The 26,146-nt window shown below is 37.0% G+C and overlaps 1 protein-coding gene across 24 annotated transcripts in view; it reads left to right on the top strand.

Annotated features, from left to right (window-relative positions):
* The window catches only part of diaph2 (diaphanous-related formin 2), a 474,147-nt gene that overhangs the window by 323,425 nt on the left and 124,576 nt on the right, over positions 1-26,146 (top strand). The window lies entirely within an intron of this gene.

The following is a 26,146-nucleotide window of genomic DNA, read 5'->3' as shown; positions in this document are numbered from 1 at the left end:
ACGCTGCTTTATGGTGTTCGTCAAATCCTTTATTGGTTTTCTCCTGTGGTCTTCTTTTAAGCCGTGAGCTTTGAAACTTTTTATGGCTTGAATTAGATGAACTAATGTTAGAGGGATCAACCCAGGAGACTGGACACAATTGGCCCCGTGGACTATAATTAGAGCTTTTGCAGAGAACGAAATAAAACTATTTAATGGACATAGAGCCTTTCTTAATCCTTTTGCTATGTGTAAATCCAGCTTTTTCCATTACTATGAATAGACAAGTTTCATTAGAATGGTGTAGAGCAGTTCTGAGGGTTGATGAAGGAACTATAATGAAGCGCAAGGGGCCCATATGCTCCGCAGTATGGCCGACAGGAAAGGTTAAGAGTCCAAATGGGGAGGTAGCTTAGCAGGGATGGTGGCGTAGTCTCGCACAGCCGTTCTGACATTGTGGAATGGATTCTTATTATGGCTTGCAGTGATTAAGAGCTTTAGTGCTTCCCACTATGCTGAGAGAGATTTCAGTGAATTTAAATATCTGGTTTCTTAACTCTCATTCATTTCAAACAGATTTGGAAATGAAGACCCTCAGTGAATGCTATAATCTTCTGTATTATTGCCACATGAAATATCTGTCTCTGTTTGTCTCTGTCAGGGGAGAAATACAGGCATGCGTATCCCGGCAGTGGCGTAATTTCTCCTGTCAATAAGCTAATTTGTCTTTAATTCCATTTGGAACTGTTTGGTTGAAGCCCTTGAGCTTTATTTACTTTGTTAGTTACCTAATTGCTTATCTAATCTAATAAAACTAATTCAGTGCTTTTTTGTGAAGGATGCGGCCAATGTTGAATAGACCAGCGGTATCTATGTCAAGGTAGATGGCTGAAAGAATGCACAAAGCTAATGATTTGTAGAGAGACATTTCAAAGAGAATCAGTTCTTTGTCCATGGTCTTTATCTAATTTAGAATGACAGTTAAGCAGTTCCTAGCTCTGATTTAGTTCAATAGAGTGATGAGAAATGTCACCCTGCTTATATGTGTTAATAATGAATGTGTTAATTAATTATATTAATTATATGAATGAATTAAATATCATTATATTTCAATTAACTTCACTATAAACATAATTCATTTTATATAGCGTAAACAATAAATTCTGACTATTACTGTACATCAAAGCCAATTTTGCTAAATGGGATATTAAATATGATTAAAAAAAAAGATATATTTTTCTTTTTTCTGAAGGCTAGCCTATTTATTAGGCTTTTGAATGCTATCTTACATGTAACGCATACAGATGTCCCACCTGGTTAAGTGTTGAAGCAGTCATGAATAAGTAATTCAGCTTTGGCTACTGATCTTTTTTGAGACCTTTCTGTTCATGTCAAAGTGGTGAGAGAACATGAATCTGTTTCTTCTTTTAACATAGTTGCACAGCTCACCTTAACCCTGAGCCACATTTAGACACCACCTCTCATTCTTTGTAATTCCTGCTACCTCTCTATTCTTAAGTTCATGCTTTTCTTCTCCACCCTCCTCTCTGCTGCTCAGTTAACCTTTGGGCTTTCTGTCTCTTTTATTGTCTCTCACTCCATATTTCTCACAAAGAACAGTATATTTGTTGTCTCTTAAGAATACTACTTCTACCACCTTATCCCTTTCTCCCCATCAAAGCGGCTTTTTAGGCAGGCAGAGTTACACACTAGAACACAAGAGCACTGGTGCACTGCAGACCCTATGCTGTCCCAATGTGCCAGTGCCCACAGGAGCACAGCTCTACACCCTGCTGAACTCTGTTTGAGCTTTGTGCAAAGCCCAGACACTCTGATCATACAACGGGATCTTCTTATAGTCTTCTGCTAAGCTTCCCATCACACGTCCTATGCTCTTGCGGGATCTCTGCTCTCAGGCAGTGTACTTTGCCCCAACACACATGAGTGAAGACCAAATCAGGTGATTTCTTCCTGTTGCATCAAGATTTTTTCCAAAAGGATGCGCAGTGCGCACACACATGTAGTAATCACATATCCATCTACAAATGTCGGAACTGGCACTCTTAATATACTTGATTGAAAAGAGCAATCAGTTCTGCCTGATTTGCTTGAGAAAGTTTTTGTCTCTCCTTTCAGTTCTGCCTTGATTGGTCACTGCAGAATACCTCTCCCTCAGTCCCAAACCTTTATATATCCACAAAGATAGTGGAGAACAAAGAGAAAGAGTCCGAGATAAAGAAAGTCAAATTCTTTTGTGGGATCACGGCTCGACAGTAAATTTTTCTTTCTTTCTTTCTTTCTTTCTTTCTTTCTTTCTTTCTTTCTTTCTTTCTTTCTTTCTTTCTTTCTTTCTTTCTTTCTTTCTTTCTTTCTTTCTTTCTTTCTTTCTTTCTTTCTTTCTTTCTTTCTTTCTTTCTTTCTTTCTTTCTTTCTTTCTTTCTTTCTTTCTGCTGACAGATTTGTATTTGCCATGTTAACATTTCCATTAGCCACGTCATACAATTCTACAGATGCACCGATACTACATTTCTCTGTCAATGCAGATAGCCGATTACCGACTAATATTTATTTTCAAATATAATAAATGCACTAAAATAAAAACTGAAATGTTTGTAAAACTCAATTTGCACATAAGGTCGTTTTCATAAACACTAGTCTTCATGGCAAACTTATTAAACATACATAATTAACAGTAAATAGGCAAGGCAAAGCAAGGTTATTTAAATAATAGCAAATTTCATAAACAATGGTAATTCAAAGTGCTTTACATAAAAAAGATTAAAAAAAAGAATCATAAAATAAACATAAACAAGTGCATAGGAAGGCATTGATTAAAATTGATTTAAAATGTATTAAAACAGTTATGAATAGAATAAAAAGCGCAATCTAAATAGAGTGCAATCAGTCTAGCATACAGTAGCACTTATTCAGTAAATGCACAGCTAAACTGTGTAAAATATGTTTTGAGGCTGGAATTGAATGTGGCTGGGGCTTCTGATCTCTTCTGGAAGCTGGTTCCAGGGTGGCATAATAGCTTAAAGTGGACTTGCTTTAAATACGCTCATCTCTAGTGTTTTTTATAGCTAATTAACAAACTGTGAACATTGGATAACTTTCCTCTGGAAAGTTCCTCATACATTTTATGTCCATGAGTGTTTTATTTTTATGCTATAACTTGTATTAAAGTGGAAGAAAAGACTCACGCTCAAAGATACGCTACAGTGATCCAACACTTTACATTTAAGAGCATCAAAACAGAATTTGAAAGCTGAGACTGTTTCTTATCAGAAGTAACAAAGCTCTCTGCGTTTATTGGATGGGAGGTGCACTACAAACAATGTTTGGTATAGGGAAAAACCACGGACATGGCAAATCTACCTTGACCTACAAGTGATTCATAGGGTCAAATAGAAACTGCTATAACTTTGCATTTTTCTTTAACTGTTCGACTTAGACAGCCCTGAATTCAACACAAGAGAGATTTTCATGGTATGTACAGTCTGACACGTTTATTCCACCCCCTTTTGATTGACAGGATATAATCAGCCCTGATCATTGGCTGTTTAACCGGTGGCTGATAGTGAAAATAATTACTTTAATCAGCCGATACCGATTTTTGCAACCAGCTGATTGTGTTTTAATTGTCAATGCATTCTACCTTACAATGCGTAAGGATAACTGTCACAAGCCATTTTTGCCATTTCAACAAAACCTAAGTATGTTTGCCAGCTTGGTAACATTACCTTGTTGACAAGCTTAATTCACGCAATTGGCAGCGGCAATGTTTAGTATATCAGAGAAAACATTTACTGTTTACCTAATGCATGATGTAGACTAGAGCAATGTACTGGCCAAATAGGGCATGTGACAGTTCTGTCGACTGACTATGGGCCACCCTTATTTTTGAGCCCTTCTGATCTGACCTCAGCTTAAATAACATTACAGAACACTTTACCTTTTGTCCAAAGCTAACCACCCTGTATTTTATCATTGTAATCCTAATGCCAATATCGAATACTGTCTTGACAAATTTAAACTGAAACAGCAACTATTTGCTGATCAATGATAATTGCATCATCTCGTGTATAATTTAAGCTTGAGTCACAATTTGGCATTTGCTTGAATCTGTTAATGTGATTCAGAAGGATGTTTGTCTTACATGCTTTCACTATCTCCATCTGCATTTATTTATTTTCTCCCCCTCCAGTCTTGTTCAGTTCTCACTGTATGTAATCTATCCACTGCTCAAGGGGGGTTTTAGAAGGCAATTTTGATTTGACATGACATTTTCCTTCAAGATAATCATGACGGCAATTCTTCATCTCTCCTGGCAGTGCAGAGCCACGTAAGGGGTTTTGTTTATAATGTGTTCAATATTTTATGCACCTCAGCAACATAATCCAGGTTTTCGCTTAAAAAAGTGTGGATAGGAGATATGTGCTAGATATCCCATGTTGACTAGCCACTGCTTCCTGACACACATGATTGCATCCCTTAATACATCTGTGCTAGTCAGCCTGTAAAAAATATGTTGCCCAGGTAAAGGTCAGAAGCGGTCATGGCCTACCTCCCCAGGCCGAGCTTCCCTCTGGGCAGAGGAGCTCTCGACTTTCCTGTCTCATCCATTACCATCCACCTCCATCAAGGGCGGTGCTAATTAGAATGTGTTTTGATCATCCTGGGAGGATAGGCAGAAATGTGCTGAGTCTCAAGGAACAAATGGGACATGGGGAGCAACCATGAAATCAGAGTGGCATTGTATTTTCTTATACCTTTACTTATTCATGAACTTTATCCCTCCTGGGCTGCTCTGTTACACCTCCCTGCCCACAAAAAAATCAGTGGATGGATGATTATAGCACTTCTTCCTGCTATATTACATCACAAACCTGCAGATGGTTCAAAATCCATGCATTTACAATCAAATGGATGAAAGATACATATTTTTATATTATTGCTTATACTTAGCATTAGGGATTTAAGAGGATTATATATCTTTATACAACAGGTAGTTTTGGTTCTCGAATCTGGTTGGCTTAGAACCTTGTGCAGTCATGCAGTATTCTACTAATAACAGACGGTAACCATTTCATAATTGGTATCATTCCGCTTGTTTCTGCCGGATCTAAACTGGCAGCATTTTTCACAGCGAACGTAAATGGCGGAGGAGCGCAAACACTATCATTTTACAAATACCACTGTTATTGTGTCATTGAATGTAGTTTTAAGAGGTGTTTTTTTAGGCTATAATGTAGTTGTTTAGACCTCAGATGTGAGGTCCTTATATAAAAACAGCGCCTATTTGAAAATTTGTTTAGACATTTTCGGAAATGTGAGCTCCAGGCAGTTGAGCGCTCATTTACCTGCTGAGAACAGCTTTATCTCGCCCAATCCTTCGGGAATTTCCCACTGGCTCTTATGTAGATAGTGGTTAAAGATGAGATATAATTGGTTTGGGTATATCAAATGTGCAATCTTTGGTCTTATTAATCTATTACTTGTTCCAGAGCAAATTGTTTTAGCTGAGGGCAAAGTTAAGTTTCATAAGTTTATATTTTTATTTAACTTAAATCCTGTACTAACTAGAGCACTGCTTTTGTACTTTTGACTGGATTAATTGCTTGTTAATTTAGTTCAAACGTCTTATAATTGTATAATGGCTATTATTGTTCTTTTAAATATTATTGTTCTATACATAATTTTTTTTTTGGTCAATAATATGCCTTATTTTATTTTGAGAATCTTTTAGTGATTGTGATTTCGACTTCAGTGCTTGTCTGAAGTATAAAATCATTGGTTACCCGTAAGCCAATCACATAACGTTTGGTTATGACGTGTGTTATTTTCCAGCTCAGCCGCATTGCAACCAAGGGGGACACAATCACAACTATCGCCTTGCCGGCCTTTGGCCTCCCCAGTTTTACCAAAACCTGTCGGGAGTAGGGCCACGACATCACCTCCATTCAAAATGTTTACCAAACACTCTTCTTGTTCGGCCTTCAGTTTGGAAATGCCAGGAATATTCTCCACAACAGTGCAAATTGCGTCTTGTGTCTCCATATCCGTGGTTGTTTTCGATTTCCCCAATCGTAAACTCGGCACTTAGTGTCTACGTCACGGCTCTCAGCCGTTGTTGTTCTCTGTTTGTTGATTGGCCGGCTGTTTTCAGGCCGGAGGAAAACTGAGAGACAGGTCGATGTCTCAGACTAAGTACAGAAGCGAAATGAAATTGAGCGGAAGTGCGAAGTCTGACATAGTCAGGCTATGAGGCTTGGGCTCATTTGTTAAACTGTCAACTTTAGATTGACAGAGATTTGAACCTGTAGCTGAAGGAAGTAGTTCCACACAAAATAGGGTTTTTAAAGGCTCTTAGTTTTTGCTTCTTATTTACTTACGCACTTGTGCCGTCAAAATGTTGTATAAAAGCAATATCACATTCGTAGTTGTGGCTATGGCTCTATTTCAGCAGGGCTCTGATTGCCTCTGATTTGGTTCCTCTACCAAATCTATGTTTTTGAGGGAGGGATATTTCCTAAGCAACTTCCCAAAACACCTTAGCAACTACACTCACCTAAAGGATTATTAGGAACACCATACTAATACTGTGTTTGACCCCCTTTCGCCTTCAGAACTGCCTTAATTCTATGTGGCATTGATTCAACAAGGTGCTGAAAGCATTCTTTAGAAATGTTGGCACATATTGTTGGCACATATTGATAGGATAGCATCTGTCAGTTGATGGAGATTTTTGTGGGATGCTCATCCAGGGCACGAAGCTCCAGTTCCACCACATCCCAAAGATGCTCTATTGGGTTGAGATCTGGTGACTGTGGGGGCCATTTAATACAGTGAACTCATTGTCATGTTCAAGAAACCAATTTGAAATGATTCGAGCTTTGTGACATGGTGCATTATCCTGCTGGAAGAAGCCATCAGAGGATGGGTACATGGTGGCCATAAAGGGATGGACATGGTCAGAAACAATGCTCAGGTAGGCCGTGGCATTTAAACGATGCCCAATTGGCACTAAGGGGCCTAAAGTGTGCCAAGAAAACATCCCCCGCACCATTACACCACCACCACCAGGCTGCACAGTGGTAACAAGGCATGATGGATCTATGTTCTCATTCTGTTTACACCAAATTCTGACTCTACCATCTGAATGTCTCAACAGAAATCGAGACTCATCAGACCAGGCAATATTTTTCCAGTCTTCAACTGTCCAATTTTGGTGAGCTCTTGCAAATTGGAGCCTCTTTTTCCTATTTGTAGTGGAGATGAGTGGTACCCGGTGGGGTCTTCTGCTGTTGTAGCCCATCCGCCTCAAGGTTGTGCGTGTTGTGGCTTCACAAATGCTTTGCTGCATACATCGGTTGTAACGAGTGGTTATTTCAATCACATTTGCTCTTCTATCAGCTTGAATTAGTCTGCCCATTCTCCTCTGACCTCTAGCATCAACAAGGTATTTTCGCCCACAGGACTGCCGCATACTGGATGTTTTTCCCTTTTCACACCATTCTTTGTAAACCCTAGAAATGGTTGTGCGTGAAAATCCCAGTAACTGAAAAGATTGTGAAATACTCAGCCCGTCTGGCACCAACAACCATGCCACGCTCAAAATGTTTTTAAATCACCTTTCTATCCCATTCTGACATTGAGTTTGGAGTTCAGGTGATTTTCTTGACCAGCACCACACCTCTAAATGCATTGAAGCAACTACCATGTGATTGGTTGATTAGATAATTGCATTAATGAGAAATTGAACAAGTGTTCCTAATAATCCTTTAGGTGGGTGTATAGCAACACCCTAGCTCAAGCAAAGAGCTCTGAAATAAAAATAAAAAAATAGTGTTGGTGCATGATGTAAGTGCATGGCTTCAAACCCATCCCCACACCCCTGCCCCCAACCAGTATGTATCCCTCACATCATAACATATAAAATATATCATACACTGCACATGGGGAATTAAGCAGTGTGATTGTTCAGATGCTTCCCCTTTTTCTATCTATTTGTCTTGTATGTAATGCAAATGGCAGTGTCTGGTTTAGTAACTTTGTGTGCCTGTAATTTATGGAAACAGAAGATAGGACAAAAGGAGGAGAGGTGAAATTAGAATCGCAGAGAGGGTGTCCTGGTGTTGAGCTGCCACATGAATCAGCTGCTGTTCTGTATCGGTTGTTCTTCATTCTGGAGTGAACTGGAGCACTGTGGTCATAAAGCATGCGTTTTGATGATTATGGTCAAGACCTTGTTTTGTGAAGTGCAAGCTGTATGTCAACAGAAAATTCAGTATGCAAGAGTAATGCTTTAAAAGGATTTTCTAAAGCCTGCCTACACTCGTGAAGCTGTTATCTCTATAGTTTGATCGTCTGTGCTGTAGCTTGTCAATGTTAGGGCTAAAGAAAACTGTTGTTTTTAGTGTTTCAGTCTTCAGAAAGGAATCTATGAAGTACTCTGTTTATTTCTTTATACCAGTTACTGTTGACACTCTGCTTCAGCTAGGAACAATGGGGGGCATTCACTCAGTTCAAAACAGTATGTGTTGCCAATTGTGACCACCACATATGTAATATGATTTAATTTTATAATTTATAATAGTAAATCAAGTATGCAATTATTTATTCTTTCATTTATTTTATTATTATTATTTTTTATTTTATTTTTATACATGAAAGTATAGAGTAGGCTGATAGAAAGGAAATAGGATTGGAACAATTTTGTCCATATAGTATATCGATTTATATGGTAAATAGTGTATAATAAAGCCTTTCTGGATGATACAAGAAATCATTTTCCTTTTTGAGATAATAATTGGTTGATGTACATTATTCCTTAAGCTGTTTCTTAGTTTTTACTTGAGTGCTGAATCATGACAAAAACTCAACTTGAGCCATTTTAAACCCTTTTTTAGATTTAAAAAAAGTGCAGCACAGAAAATCCTACATCCTCAAGTTCACCTGAACCTTCACTTTCACAAGGTCAAGTTGAACTGCACATCCTGAAATTCATCTATATAAAATAAGTAGATACTTTAAAAAAAATAACTGAATTTTGCTTTAGTTCAAGGACACCCTACAAACTTGTGAATGTAAGTATGCGAGTGTATCTGGATATGCCCAATATTTTATCTGCCCGTCAGTGCTAAATGGTCCGTTGTGGGAATATCATCTCTGCCACCATGGTTCCCCACCCTGTTGCTTGGTGCTGGGTCTGGATAATTAAAGATTGATAATTTCCCTAGGGATAGAAAGAACAAGCAGGGATCAGGAGTTCAGTCGCATGTCTCGGCGAGGGGGAACACACCGAAAATATATCTGCTGTTAGTTAAGCCTTAAATGGGGTCAGGTTGAATGTTGCTTTGGGCGCTCTCTGTTCCCTGACTGATGTGGGATGAGTGAGTCTCAGTGAGAGGAATACTCACCTCTCGTTCAGCTGATAGCTCTTATTACCTGACTGACATATATAAAAGTGGCCTTGATTTATCCTGTCATCTCGCCGAATAGTGCTGTTAAATTGTGTTTTGTGTCAATAAAGGCAGCTCCTGTTTATAGACATAAAGCTTATATTGTGGATGAACTGAGATGGCCGCATCAACCCATCCACGGCGTAGATATTGCCACACAATTTCCTGCTTAATGCGGTTCCTTCCACGCCCAATGATGATTCCATTGCGATCGAGAATGGGTTCTATTTGATGTTGGTATTTGTGCACCTCTGATCTTTGCTAATAAAGCTGGAAAAGCCTGGAGTGCCTGTTATTGAGCAATACGCCTTAAACCCACACTCAGCACCCCTCCAAAGTAGGGTCCACCAACTTTCTGCCTTGAGCGCCCATTGTGACTATGTCAAGGCAGTCTGACAATCCAAGGGGAAAAATGACACATGTGCTAATAAATCGATTTAGTATATGGCACAGCCACGGGCAAAGTAGTTTAGAGTCTGGGTGAAGGAAGAAATGAGTGGAAGGGGGTACATTTAAACGTGTAGGATATTAATATAATGGTGAATGTATCTATTATCCACATTTATTTCTGTGGCACTGGGGAGTTTCAAAGCACGGTTACTAGATGATAAGCTCAATACTGTACATATAATGGCTGCATTGTATATTTAAAAAAATATATATTATTAAAAAAAACCTTCTTCACATAGAGTAGAAAACAGTTTTTTTATGTCGTTATTATAATGCCATTTAAAAAAAAAAACAATGTTTGTAATATGAGAGCACGCTCAGTTTTTAGCGTCTTTTCACTGCCATTCACAAATCCTCTCCCATGGTTTCATGGAATAGTAAAGTGTCCATCGAATGCACACTTCTGAATCTTACCGGAAGCAGTGTACATATGTGTACTTTTTGCCTACTCTTTTATGAGTACTGTGAATTCGGACTTTGTCACAGACTATTTTTCGCCTTTTATATAGTAGGGAAGAATGCATACGCGGCCATAGTTCATGCAAGAGTTAGTGATTTAGAACAATTCTGTTGAGTGAATGATTCAACTCACTCATAAAGATGCTTATAAACTCATAAACTACTAATGTAATGAAAAAACAATTAGTTTTAAGTAATATTTTTTTTTTTACATTTTGTAAATGTATTTGGTATCATGAACTAACAATGAACTTTTTTTAACAGAATGTATTAATGTAGGTTAATACTAATTATATAATATACATAATAATAGTTTAATTGTTAATTCATGTTTGATCACAATAAATGAATGTTAATTTATATGTAGATATTAACATTAGTCTATACTAATAAATACTCTAAAAATATTATTAATCGTTAGTACACAAAGTCTGTAATTTTGTACAACTCTCTGTTTCACAATTTAATGAAGTGTGCCCCTTTTACTATAATTCTTCCTTTTTTTTCTTCTGTCACACCTACCAAATATATTCCCCCTGCAGATCAATCCATGTAGATGTGCCCTACATTTCCGCTGTGGCTCAGCTCTCCAAAAAATGCCGGCCTTATCTGCACCACACATACATGCATGCCAAACATGTCTGGATTAAGATGCTGAGGGCAGCACTCTCACACATACCACACACACTGATTCTGGCACTTTAGATTAGAAGCAACGTGAACATTTGATGAAAAATAAATAAATAAAAATCCAGAGAGAGAGTTTTACCATTTACAGAATCTGTGCAGATCCACTTCTCCTGGAGGACCTCAGAAGATCACAAGAGGAGTGCCAGTGGTTTAAGAAAGTGGGATTTTAGGAAGACATAATGCTCTTATGTTTGGTTTGTGAAAATATATCATTTATTATTATCTATCTATCTACAAATCTTGTCAGTATTATTGGCACGCTTTGTAAATATGAACAAAGAAGCCTAAATAAATCTGCATTTGTAATCCTTTTAACCTTTTATTAAAAATAATTCACCTTTCATTGAAAAAAAATTATGGAAAATGGAGGGAAATCTCGTTATGAAATAAATGTTTTTCTCTAATAGACATTGGCCACAATTAATGGCACCCTTTTATTCAATACATTTTGCTATCACATTTTGTCTTCTCCTATAATGCCTGATGAGGTTGGAGAACAAGTGACGAGAGATCAGACACTTCACTTTTCGATAGAATCTAGGTCACGGGACTGGAATGGCCATGGAAGAAACTTACTTTTGTGCTCAGTGACTCATTTATTTATTTTTTTGTGTTGATTTTGATGTTTGTTTTGGATCATTGTCCTGATGGGAAGATCCATCCACAGGCCATTATACGATTTATAGCTGTAATTTATTCCTGTGATGCCAAAGCTGATTTTTCAGCAACCATTACTCCTGTTATCAGTGTCACATGATCCTTCAGAAATCATTCTAAAATGCTGATTTTCTGCTTAAGAAACAGTGAGCATTATTGACCACTATAAACATGTTATGTTTGTTTCGTTCATACTGGAAGCCGGGGGGGCACCCTCACGCAGGAAGTCCAAATATATCTCACATAAGTAATATAACTAATGACTTTCCAGGAAATCCCTAATATGGACAAAGGCATCCAGCAATGAGATATCATTGTAGCTGAATAAAAAGAAGATAGCGCTTTGACTTATTAAATCTGAAGACAATAAACAAATGACTGTGACAATATATGGTTTATCTATGCTCTTCAAGCCATCTTGGGTATTTTCACAAGAATACAGTATATTTATAATTCAATACTAATCAACATAGCATAATTCAGTAATTCATAATTACAGTATAGAATACTACGAAATAATATACTGTCTGCCTCATTCTTTCATAAGAAGCCACTTCAGATCCCAAATGGAAGTTATTTCAAACACTCAACTGGCATTATGAAGTGAGTTTGGAGTAAAAACATGTAATGTTTGGCATGTTTTGCTTTTTAAATGGACACCATAAGTGACAAACTCACAGCGCTTGCAGAGACCATTTACTGAATGATCTAGCCGCTCTGATCAAACTGCCACTATTCAAACATTATTGTTTAGCGCAATATAAACATCTGTGTTTGAACATATATTCACGAACATGATATTTCACAGTAAACACTGGTCTTAACATTCTAATATCCATCATGTTACGGTGTAAGCACTTATACTACTTTTATATCGTACTCTGTTTTATATTATAGAGAATAAAAACATCCTTGTGTCGTACAACATTTAGCTTTATTTTAAAATGTAGCATTGAAAGTTTACCTACCGTCCTGTATATTTCATATTTCCATATGTTTCTGTCGATTTCACACATTTAGTCTGGAAATAGTTCTAAAATGTGTACAAGTGTATGTAACAATAACACGTTTACTAATGTAAGTGAGAATAAACTTACTTCATCAGAAATGACATTCTCCGTTGGATCAGTCGTGTTCTTCGTCTTCTGAGGTAAATTCAAGGCTTATTCCTCACAGCATATCTTCCAAACTATATGAAAAGCAGAGGAATGATGAAGCTTTATGCTTTGTTTATTTAGGTTATGGGGGTGTTTACAGGTCCGCGTGGCTCACATAGACGATAAATGTATGAATAGGCTGTGCTGTGCTTGGGTATGGTCACATTATAGATAATCAGCATAGACATGCAGTACAGATACATAAAAAGAGAATATTTGTTTTCGATATGACTTCATTTAAAAGTAGCTTTCTAAAGACATATCTCTCATGTTTTTTGTGACACGTTTCAGAAAGAAGTTCACAGAGACTGAGACGACAGAAAGCACACCCTATTTGTTTACTTTATTTGACAAAAGCTCTCAGTTTTGTTGTTATTGTGACTGTACACAAATAAAAGTAGTTTCGAATGATGTATTACTCGTTTCTGTATGACCAAAATATGACAGAATATTTTAAGTCGATTTTGCTGCTACGTGGAAAAAAATCCACCAAAGCATACCGGTGCATTCGTCGACCCCAGGGAGTTAATATTTGTGTGTAATATGCTGTATAATTTATATGTATAGCCCTGTTGTTTCAAACCAAGACCTTTCACCATTTCATTGTGCTGCACTAGACATTGTCCGACCTCCATTGTGTCCGACTCTGGCAGCCCACTAATGATGTGATGACCACTTAATGTCTAGTGAAGAGGGCTATTCTTCTTGTATTTGTTTTGCAATCGAGGTGAGACTGACTCTGTAGGGCAGCATGTCCAATCCGCTACACAACAGGCAGGCTGGGAGAGTAGACAGTCTGTCAGAGGGCATATCAGGGGTAGGAAGCAAGCCTGTCTGCCCCAGCTGTCCCTGTATGAGTGATGGCTTTTATGAAACGTTCCTTTATGCGGCTTCCCTTTTTTGCCTGCTAGAATATCGGGGAGATGTGGCAGCCCCCTATCTCCCCTCCCTCCTTCACTCTCTGTCCAGCGGTGCAGGTACGCAGACATGGATGGACACGTGCAGAGAGGCTGACTGCCCGGCTTAGAAATACTGACAGCACACCTGGATGAAACTCGACAATGCAGCTGAAAATGAAAATAATGCTGTTTGCCAGGCAAGAAATACGTCCTGTCACTGTCAACCTCTCGGCATGCTGAGATTGTTGGACAGGTTGATGCCAGTGTTTTTCTTTTCTTTTCTTGAAAGCACTTTAATGTGGCTGCTCTACCCTCGCAGAGCTCTCCATGTGTGTGAAGGAGCGTGTCTCATTATTGACTCCCCTACATCGCGCTGCACCTTCCAACTTCATCTTACCATTTCGTATTTCCACCTGGTAGCCTGATAGAGCTTTTGAGTCCAACCTGTCAAAAGCTGTCAGAATCAAATAGGTTTGAAACAACTCGGAATATCCATCTATAATGTTTATTTTCCTCTGAATCTCTCTGAATGCTGCAGTGAACAAACAAGTAGTGTTAAATTAGAGTGTTTACCAGATGTGTCAAATCTCAGAGAGGCTTTATCAGGAGGACATCTGGAGGCAAAACAATAGGGAAATGAATTGATGAATACAAAGATAATGCTTTAGCTCTGCAGATGACATGCATGTACCATACCGTACCTACGTCAAACCTTTTCCTTGGAGGTTATTTGCAAGACAAAACACCCTGGTAACTTTCAGCAATGCTCTGCAAATAGCTTACAGTAATAGTGTGGTGTGAGAAATGTGGGAGACACTTTCCTTTCATAACTTTTACTTATCGACACTATTGCCCCTTGTTCTTTATTTAACTATACAACAGTCATAGTGTCACGGTTATCTGGACTCATTCATTTTTAGTTTCACTTGGACTTTCAGTTAGTTTTGATTCATCATATGTGTTCCTTTATTTAATTTTCCCACCACTCATCAGTGACCATGGACACTAATCATCATCATCACAGCTGCTCATCATTCAATTCATCACCGTCATGTATTTAAGTTCCTCCATGTGCACCCTCAGTTGTCAGTCAGTGTTTCGGTGTCTTTCTGTCAGTTCCCGAGTTGATTGTATTATTAAAATCACTTTGTATTGGATCCTGTGTATCTTCGTCTTCATCCTTATCTTCATCTTGTGACACATAGATTGATTATTACTCTCCATTGAAGAATTTTTAATTCGTTTTAATTTATGAATAATACGTGTATTATTTATATAATTTATTAATAAAAAATATAATAGCTGTTTAGGCATTGTTTTAGGCTACTGTTGTAGGTAATGTATTCAATAAATCTTGCCAAGTTAATGCAGTAATTTAAAGTGTAATGAAATCACCCTGTTTTTTCACTTGTCGTTCACCTCATATTCGAAAAAGACTAAATAAATGGGTATGTAAAGCTGTGGAAAAGTGGATGAGAAAAGTTGAGACAATAACCAATAAAATACAGACCTGCTACACGCTTATTACACATTCTAATGAATGTTAAAATTAGGGCTGTCAACGTCAATGCATTAACGCATACAATGAGTTCAAAGTCCTTAACGCTTCAAAATAATTGAATGCAAATAAATTACTGAAGATCATTAATGTAATTTACGTCACGCAGTTAGATGATCTTGTGAGGTGGTAGTTTATCACACTGAGCATCTACAATGGCACAAGCACCTATAACCCTGGTAGGCAGAAATTTATATACGGTAACCCGATTTCACCTCTGTTTGCGATCAGATCATTTTAAGCCACTACATTCCAGGAAAGTTTTCAGTCCTATGATCACCATCATGTTTCCAGTAAGCAGATTCATTCAAACAATGTCCAAAACAGCGCTAAAGTAAAAAAAATAATAAAAAAAATAATAAATAAAAACAGGCTGATTACATTAGAGATAGCAGAGAGAATATAGACTTATTCTGTGAATGTTACAGAAGAGCATGACCCCTCACACATTGCGCTGTGTGAAATACAGACTGAACAGCACGTCAAAACATCCCACCACTGTATGGCCAGATAATACACAAACTACGTTTCTTCCCAGGCTAAGGTGTGCATAAATGAATGAATTGTATGGACTCCTTATATCAATTGGTTATTTGGTTTCCTTTTAGAGTCTCCAAATTGTTTTTTTTTTTTTTTTTGGAAAGACACCTACATTTACCTTTTAAAAAACCTGCAGTAAATACAGTTTTATGAGAATCACCCTTCAATCTGATGGTTAAATTATGACAAATTGATCATCTTAAACAATATAAATTGTGTATGCTTAGTTTGATGCAAAAAAAAATGGTGCCATTAATTACGATTCATATGTATAATCTATTCGCAGCCCTAATTAGAATATGAGCGGAGGAAAACAAACAAACAACAGAGTTTGGGGCATTTGAGGCATTTAAAAATATAACCCTATGACAACAAACTCATAACAATCGTATCCTTAGAGACTACTAACTATCATAAACAAATCAAATAGGTTTTGATAAATTATTCTAATAACTATCAACAAATCAGCATTATAAATATGTTTTGATAAATTATTCTTATAAATTAGGTCTAGGTTACTGTGATTGTAAATAGGTGTCGTTTGTGTTTTAACAACGTTTAGCTCAAGAACATTGATCCAGGAAGTTCCTTGAGTTAAGCACTGACCGCATTTCTTTATATTTGAGTCCAAGTTCAAACACTATGAAACACTCCATTAACGTACGGAGCTCTGAAGCACTGCCAGCGGGGACATTAAACAGGAAGTGTCTGTCCGAGCTCACAACAGGTTTTGCGTTGGAACGCAAATAACTTTGCGAGGGAACGCAAAACTTTTGCGAGGGAACGCAAATATCTTTGCGAGGGAACGCAAAGTTTCTTGGGGGAACGCAAAAGTTTTGCGAGGGAACGCAAAAGATTTAAAAAAAAAAATAATTCTCCCATCCTACATTTTTTTCCACCACCACGTCCCTTTAGAGGCTCCGTATAATCCATCTCATTGATTGGATTAAAAGAGTTAATTCTCATGAATAAAGCGGAGACAAGATCCGACACTGATGATGTTGATGTATACTCTCCAGCCACGGCAGCCAATCAGCACTGTTCATTTCGTGACATTAGTTCAAATATGCTTTTTAAACCATATGAATGAAACGGCTCAGAAAATCTAAAAAATAAATACTTTTCCCTCAATAATAAACATAGTGAGTGCTATTGTTTTCAATGATGTGCAAATGTATTATTATTATTATTAGTAGTAGTAGTAGTAGTAAGCATGTGAGAACTAGATTTAATGTGGGGAAAATAAATAAAATTTAATTTTATATATTTCATATATTTGCGTACAGATTTTGCACAATCTAATCAATTCAGTCCTGCCCTACAGTTTTGTCTTTTTGAATAAACTTTTATACTCAGTACGTCGCATTATGGAAGTAAATTGGTTTCTGTGCTGTTTCATTTTCACTTAAAATGCTCTTCATCGATGTACAATATTTAAAATAAAATCTTCAATCAAAATTAAAACATGACCTGTCTCTGAAACAACATTCCTTTTTGGATGACATCATCAAGTTAACTTGTTTTAACCACATGTCATTTAGAGACACTTTTCACAATTGATTTCGCTTGGTTAATAGCAAGTTTTTAATCTCACTGAAAACCCAGTTTCAATCATAATAATATAATTTCTGATATTATTAAATATAATAAATATCAAAGGTGAAACTGGTTTTGACTTGAGAACTGATTTGGTGGGGCTCCAAATTAATTCTATGAAAGCACGTATTTGCTATGTTGATGGTGACCCATTTCTTTTGGAATAAATAGAATACAATAATGAATGCATTCATTGAGCCAGACTTGCAGTACTGCAGCACATAGAGCACAACAAAGCAGTCAAGTGTGTATACAGACTTAGTGTTGTAGTTTTTTTTTTTTTAAAGCATGCATTGTTACTAAAATCATTAATTTATTGTGGTAGTTTTTTTTTTTTTTTTTTTTTTTTGAACAGAGGTTGATTCCGGCCATAGCTTCAAATTTAGCCATTTTGATGTATTGGAGAATGCAGAATGATATGGCCTGAACAACATGTTGACACAGTATTTGTTTACATGGGCACAGATTTCTTCTTTAGTAAATGTCTATGTGAATGGCTGGCAGCATTTTCATTTGGAGTTTTAAAATCATTGAGAGGTATGATTATAAAAAGAAATGGACAGACAGCTTTTTTTTCCTCCTCAATACTATTACTTTTTCAAAAAACACTTCCATCCAATATAAAAAAAGATCAGTCTATCAGAAGAAACAAGACATAACCATGTATTTTTTGGTATTCACCGCAGTGGTATTGACCATGCAAAACATCACAATTTAGACTCATCATAGATGTCTTGGCCCCTTTTAATCCCAACTGTTTTATGTTCTGTCACTCATTTCCATGAGAGCAACTAGATAAAAGTGGATGTTGGCAATTTGCAGGCTGTCTGTTGTTTGCAGACAAGCAGAGGTGAGAGACAGCCAAAGGAAAGCATACCTCATACAGGATATGACCTGGATTTGGCTTTAGCTGTGAAAGGAAACCGAATTACAGCTTGTCTGTGCTTGAGTGCTTTCTATCGGCCGCTAACAAAAGCATTTACAGGCCCAATTCCATCTTATTTTGTCCCCTGCTTATTTTTCTTTACTGCTAGACTTCACAATTTACGCTTTTCCTAAAATGTTTCGAAGTTTCTGTGAGCCGCATGATGCCTCCACTTGCCCCTTATTTTAATGGCTTTGCAGAAACATCCATGATACTTTTTTAATGTTTTGAAAAATGATCCTTTAATGAGCAATATCATTTTTACTGTTGTTATTTGTTGTGTGCTCATTAAGTGTCAGTGATAAACATGGTATCTAACCAACTGCGGCGTCTTATCTCGCAGCAATATTCGTCTCCACATTGGTAGAGTTATTAAAATCACGCTCTGTGTGGGGGAAATGTATTGCAAGCCACCTTTGTTTAGCACTGTAGTTTCCCAATAACATCCCACAGTGCAGCACTCGGCTGCTGTTTCAATGAGAAACGGGCCTTAACCAAGCCATGATTAACCACATCCAACGAAGTCACTTTGAACACAATTAAATGGCCAAATAAAAGTTCCAAATAAGGATTTTTAAAAAAAGATTCTAATGAAAGTAATATCCGCTGCTTTATATGTAAAATCAGCTGTCCCCAACAGATTTCCCAAGCTCACAATGCACCCACTCACCTTAAACGCTGCCCTTCTTCAGCAATTACTTTAATGATTACAGCCTTACCAGCTAAATACTGTTTATCTAATTTTAGCCACTGTGATTTAGCAGTAACTGTGTTGTCTGTTGAACATGGGAGTCTGAAGGTTTTTAAAGAAGTGGTTGGATCCTTGCTTTATCGCGCAGCAGGATCATGGGAGATGTTTTGACATGGTATGCCTTAATACCACAGATAATAGAGGCTTGTTAACAATATATGCCCTGTATTCTGTTGACCTCTGTTTGATCTTCCAAATAAGGCTCTGATGTGTCCTGTAGTGATCAATGGATTATATATGGAATGGGCTAAGTGCATGTTTGTGACCACCAAAGTAGTTAGTAGAATATATTGCCTCTGTTGAAAAATTGTGGCCGATCTCTGCATTGCAATCATTTCCCGAAATGCCATTTTTTATGAAATATTACTAAACAGATGCACCAGCAGATTGCATTGAATTCAGATGTATTGAATTGGGGGTTTATATGAATGTATCTCTGAAGGGAACTGACTGTCATAAGAACTTTTAAAAGCATTCTCTTTTCCTCTTACCTCAGTTTAATGCCTATTATAGTAGTGTTTATAAGCATAGCGCTACTTTGTGAACAGCGATAACCAAGAAAACGCAATATCACTGCTGTTCAATAAGCGCCACCTACTGTCAGAAAGGTATTTTGCCTTTTCATTTAGTCCGTCTGCTGTTTTTGTTTTGCGCATTTTTGCATAATTTCACAAAGCTAAAGACAGACCATTATATTTTTACTTAAAATCTTGAAATTATGCAATCTAATTTAAAGAAAAAAACAACTGGTCATGGTACATGTGTATACAGTAGGTGGACAACCAGAATAATACTTGTACCGCCGCCGTTCTGCCGCGGCAGTAAAATTTGGGGTGTATTTGCTGCCTTTTACCGCTAAGAGGCGCTACAATCACAGACTTTGAATAGTATCCGTTTATTCTCTCTATTGCGTAATCTGCCGCCACGCCGTGGCTCATTCAGATCGATTGAAAGCTGGTAGCAGATGAATTCAAGTGAAACGTAGTTAAAATAATTCATAATCACAATACTAAAATTACTGAAATTAAATTGAATAAATAATGAAAACTTAAAACATTGCAATAGAAACATATTAAGCTGCATCAATGAGGCTTTGGAAGAGCATAAGACGTTGACTGAACAGTGTTCAGACGGTAGCTCTGTGGTCAACGCAACGACTTGAGCTTCTCGGAGCTTCCAGCGACACGAGATTGAATATCATTGTAGCCGACATGCTGTTAACCGATGTTGGCCGACAGCGTTAGTGTTTTACCGTTCTTGATGCTTAACTGTGTATTAGCGAGTTTATTGACTGTTTATTTATTTAAAGTCAAACGTTTTGTTTAATTAGCAATGGCAAATTACAACATAAATTTGCTACATTTCTGTAGAGCCGCTAGCCTGGGAAAACCCAGACGAACTTCATGCTCTGCAAGTTAGTCTGGCGAAGAGCCCATTCAAGCTGATTTCCAATCTTTCCAAATCGAGGCACCAAACACAGACGTTGAGGCGGGCTTTACAAGATGACGATCGATCTGATTGGTATAAAGGTCTATGCAATTGCTTACACAGGCATTTGAGCGACGTCCATTGGTGACGCCCCTTTGGAAATGAGCTATGAATGAACCTTCCCCAGACCCTAACTCAGTTACGACTGAGAAGGGTCTGGTTTTAAACAGGCTATAGAGCCACTGCACAGACAACAAAACTGATAAAGGACGATTGTCAGCCGATCGCGTCAGAAAATGAAAATGAAAATGAAGAAGCTTGTCTTTAGTCTGCTAAATTGTGTAAAAATACACTAAAATTACTTAAGTTTGAAACCCCATCGAACATTTCAAGGTTTAAATAAAGTGTCGGGACATTTTTTTTTTTAAAACAGCTGCATCGAGTTTAGAGTTTATTTCCTTTGCGATGCAAAATAAGAAACACATTCTTATTCTTATTCTTGCGACATTTTAAATTTGTATTGCCAAAGAAATTGCAGCTAAATTAAACATTTAAAACAGTACAAAACAAAATTAGTCCAAAGCAACATAAATTAAAAACATGCGTTTTTTCTTTGCCTCTCTTTAAATATGCTACAATAAATAAACTACAATATTTATAATTTAATAAAATATGGGGCCTACATTTGGACACATCGAGAGATTTATCCTTAAAATAATTTTGTCTTTGACTGCTCATCAGGCCATCCGACACTCTCCATATGAAAGAGGAACATTAACACCTATTGTCATGCACACACGATAAAGCGCTGGACTGTCCCTCCAACCCCCCACAGGCTATCTGAGTTTGAGATTGACTTAAAACAAAGTTTTAAGCGCAATTCACGCTTAAATCGCTATTCTAGACATTAGCATTAGGCTATTAAAGTGTTGATAATGAAGGAATTAAATGATTTAAGCTACATGTAGTGATTTTTCCCTCATAAAAGTTTATTACTAAATATTTAATTATTTCAATAATTTAAGAAATAAAACTGGTTTGGGCCAGCTTTTTCCAAGCAAAACTATAATCTTCAAACGCATGTTCTCATGAATTCTCATTTGTTGTCATGAACAAAATGTTCAACTCAATATTAAATTATACAGGGATCGTTGGATCCTTACAACCAGGGTGCATGCAATTTGTGAATTAAGTTTTATAATTATTATTATTGTTATTATTATTATTATTATTATTATTACTCAAATAAATCTCGAACCACAGTGCTTCCTGGTACTGCTGCTAAACTAAATAAAATTTATAGAATAATTATGAACTTAAATGAAACAATATCGCAACATTTTGACAAATAAACTATTTGATCTTTTTTTACATTTTAATTCAGGGCGATTTAGCCTACATTTAATTAGAGCGAGATTTTCACCCTTGTCATTTTCTCATTGGGAAGCGCTTACATGATGGCTAAACTGGTACCTCTCATTTTCATATGGATTGCATAATCAGATAACATTTATTAGCCTAAATATTTAGACATTTAAAGGCTTTAGACATAGCCGATCTCTTATCATGACTGAGCTGAGGCAAGTGGCTTTCGGTTCATATTTGTGACGTGCAGTTCCCGGAGACAGAGACGACAGATAAACTTTTGTCGAGCCTAACATGAATAAAAGTTTACAGTTTTGAACGATGTAGGCTACTCTACTCTTATCTGTATAACAAAAAAATCACGGAGTAGCCTATTAAGTTATTTTAGCTGCTATGAGAAAAATAAATCCAAATGAACGCGCTGCCACGTTTGTCGAATACAAATTCAAAATGCCAGAATAAAACCCGATTTTAGAAACATGCATATGGCCACTCAGCGTGGTGTGCCAAAACACTTAATTATAAAATTCAATATTTCATTCAAAATAATCTCAAAACGCTTTGTGACATTTTGAAAAGCCGTGCATGCATTAAGGCCACTGGAACTAACAACTGAAACGCTGGTTTTGGTTTTATTGTTTGTCGTTTAAATGTCCCTGTTGCATAGGCTATCTTTATTTTATATATTTATGGTTTATTGGTGAAGTAGCCTAGCATTGATTACTGTGGAGGGAGGGGTGTGGGGATTAAAATAATTCAGCAGAAGCAGGGATGTTTAGACCAGAAGGAAATCCCCGTCTGGCAAATTACCTGGCAAATCGCACTGCTTTTGAAATTGCGATTGGTATTATTATACAGATGTAAAGTCGTTCTGTTGGATAGGCTACTATTTGTTCCTTAGTGTAAAATGGAAATGCATGTTAATTGTATCTTATAAACATAAGCCAAAAACTAAATGGTGTAACAGAGTTTTAGAACTAGACAAATCTCTCTGCATTAATAGCCTAAATATAAAATGTAACTACAGTAGCCCATGTTTGATCGGGCTTTGAAACCCGTGCCATCGAACCGTAAGTTCTACCACTCGGCCATGTCTTAACTTACTGAGAAATGCCAAAACGTTTGTTTCTCCAGTGTGTGTTCGTTAGCCTATTGTGAGTGTAGGCCTACTTTACATGAAAAAAAGTCCTTTTAGACCTTTTAAAGTTTTAAAAGATGATTTTATTTTAGCTGTTATGAGAAAAATAAATTCAAGTGAACGCGCCGCCGCTCAATATATGAGCAAAAGCGCTGGTTCAGATTTTATTGTTTGTTGTTTAAACGTGCGTGTTGCATATTTGAATATATATATATATATATATATATATATATGGTCTATTTAGGCTAATTATAGTATTGATTACTGTGGAGGGGGGAAATCCTCCACCGGCAAATCGCACCTTGCTTAGCTTAGGTTATGTTTTTAAAAATTATTTCTGCATGGAACCCCATGAAGTTTTATTTTCAATTTTTTTTAACAGAACTGCTTTTGAAGACGTAAATTCAGTCAATCTGTTGGATGAGATTTGTTCCTTAGTGTAAAATGGAAATGCATGGTAATTTTATAAATACCATGTTTATTCAGGATTTGAAACAGTGTCATCAAAATGATAGAAACCTAAGTTATACCATTCGACCACAACTTTTCTCACTGAGAAGTGCCCAGAAGTTCGGTTGTTCAGCAGTAATGTGTGCGCGCGCGAGAGAAGCGCTCTTCAATCTTCTCATTCCTCAATAGTTTATCATCATTGATTGCACCCAATTTATTTTCACTGACTGCGAGATAGGCCTATTTTAACTTTTGATTCATAAAATGTTCTGCTCTAAAAGTTTGATATATTCTATTAAAAATGTAGGCTACTTTTACATAATTACGTTTTGCTTTCGCTAAATGTCCCTTTGCGCCACCTGGTGGTCATTTCGCAAACAACTTTGAAATGCGACTGGTTTATTTTTGCCACGGAGGATTTGCCGTGGCAGTTGCCGCGGCGGTAATAGGCATTCTGGTTGTCCACCTACTGTAGCATCTTTGGATCGTGATTAAAATGCAGTTGCTTCTAATTTCAAATGGCTACAGATATTTTTTTGTTTTGTTTTGTTTAAGGCCAGTTACTTTAGGAGATTTAAAATGCTAAATGCCAGTGAAAAGATGGACAGAGCCAGTAGAAATCTGACATACTGACCCTATCCTTATTGTTAAGCCCTGTTCATATCACTGAAAGCCTGTAGGACAATGTGGTGGACATCCGAAGGAGGCAAAGGTACATGCTCCTAAATATCATATCCGCCTTTCCTCTCCTTCATTTAGCCAGCTTGCCTTAGACCCTACCTTATCTACCGCACTGCGCTCCAGCGGAGCCCTGCTTCACAGATCAGCCTTTTTTATACTGTAATTATCTTATGATGTAAGAAGCAGCTTGCGCTAGTTAAAACAGATGGCTGTTCATTTCAAATCCCATTTTTCATGTTTGTAGCGGATATCAATAAGATGGCAGTCCCCAAACCTGCTCTGACCTTTGTGGCTGGTGCCCCATGTCATCTGCAAAATTGAGATCAGGCGTGTGACATTTTTGAAATCACAGGATAGGGAAGAGAAAGGTCCTTATCAAGGCTGTCAATCATAACTTAGTGTTTCCCCCCACACCCCACACACACAAATCAAATCATCTCCTGTAGGGATCACACAACACACAAGGGCTGTTGTTGATCCTGTAAGCTTGAATCATTTACCAAGTGGAAGTAGGTCCAGTCACACTTCGGCGGCTGGGTTCTTTATTTTTATTTTTTCAATCGTTGTTTCTGTCTATATTTGTGCACTCATATTGAGTTGCTGCATTGCAGGCTGAAATGCCACAATGACAATTTAAGCAGTTCCTTTTATGCCAGCTAGTCCCCTTATGAATTGAAATGGGTAAATTGGGTCATATTTTATTATTGGTTGTTGTGCCAATATGTATTTCTGAGATTGCATCGGGTTTTATGATAATAATAAGGGGTGCAACGGATTGCAGTTGATCCCTGATCCGTACGGACCAGGCCCCATGGTTCGGCACACATGTGATTAGTGGATTAATTGCTAACTTTAACCATCATAGAATCAAACTTTATCATTTGCACATGTTTTTTCTTTTCTATTTACATTCATTCAATTCACATTGATTTTAAACTATTGCAGCGCAAGAAGAGGCAAAAGAACTCTGTACTCTTGCGCTGTTTTCGGCCTGCTCAGTCGCACACACCCGAAGCGCGCACACACAGAGAGGCACGTTTCAGATAGCAAACCGAATTGATTCCTCTATCGCATCTCCTTGAGCTTGAACAGACACATAGGCTACATGCAAAATTATGTTAAAATACCCTTCTTGGCAACTATGCTCTTAAACACGGTCAGTTATGTCTGAAGTACGTAAATATTTGAGAAAGAAGTCTGATGTATATCATTATAATGGATCTTTGCATTAGGTCTTAAAGTGACAGCAGCCTATGTCATTAATGTTAATGAAACAAAAAAACACAGCTTTAACAAAGATTAATCTATATTTAATTTACACCGTGAACACTATAATGTAATGGTTATATTTATGTACGTGAATTCTACTGTTATACCTTACTTTATTATTACATTTGTTATATTGTATTTATCTATCTAGTTTTTGTTATTTTATTATTGACTGCTCACTTGTATTTAATAATACATAGTGCTTAAAGTGGGATTTTTTTTTTTTTTTTTTTTTTTTTTTTTTAACGTTGAAACGTGTGAAATTGTCTACCTTGATAGGAGGTAAAAGGAATCAGACCACTCATCAGACTCATCAGCTGTGAGAATCCATTAGTTTTTGTGAGACAGACCTTAAGGACACCATCAGGGAAGTCAAAATCTTGAGCGCCATTATATTTATAGTTTGCCATGGGAGAGTGAGGTAAGTTGTGTCATTTTTACTTAAGTTGTCCTCTAGGCAAGGAGAAATGAGATAGCGGTAAAACTAATGAATCTAATAATATTTTAGGATTACAGCTATTGATTGTATTTTGAAGATAGCGTCATTAACTTTGGACCACTTATTTAGTCTCTCTCTTTGGCACTGTGACAACTTGCCACATTACAAGTAAGTGTGATAAAAGTGGTATAAACATATTCATGTATATACTGTATATGTATATATATGTATGTATGTGTGTGTACACTGTT

The sequence above is a fragment of the Siphateles boraxobius genome, unplaced genomic scaffold, assembly GCF_051911475.1.
Source record: "Siphateles boraxobius isolate OS27281-9 unplaced genomic scaffold, OSU_SipBor_1 3, whole genome shotgun sequence".
Classification (NCBI taxonomy): domain Eukaryota; kingdom Metazoa; phylum Chordata; class Actinopteri; order Cypriniformes; family Leuciscidae; genus Siphateles; species Siphateles boraxobius.
Note: the sequence above shows the minus strand (reverse complement) of the source record. Positions and strands in the feature narration are given on the sequence as shown.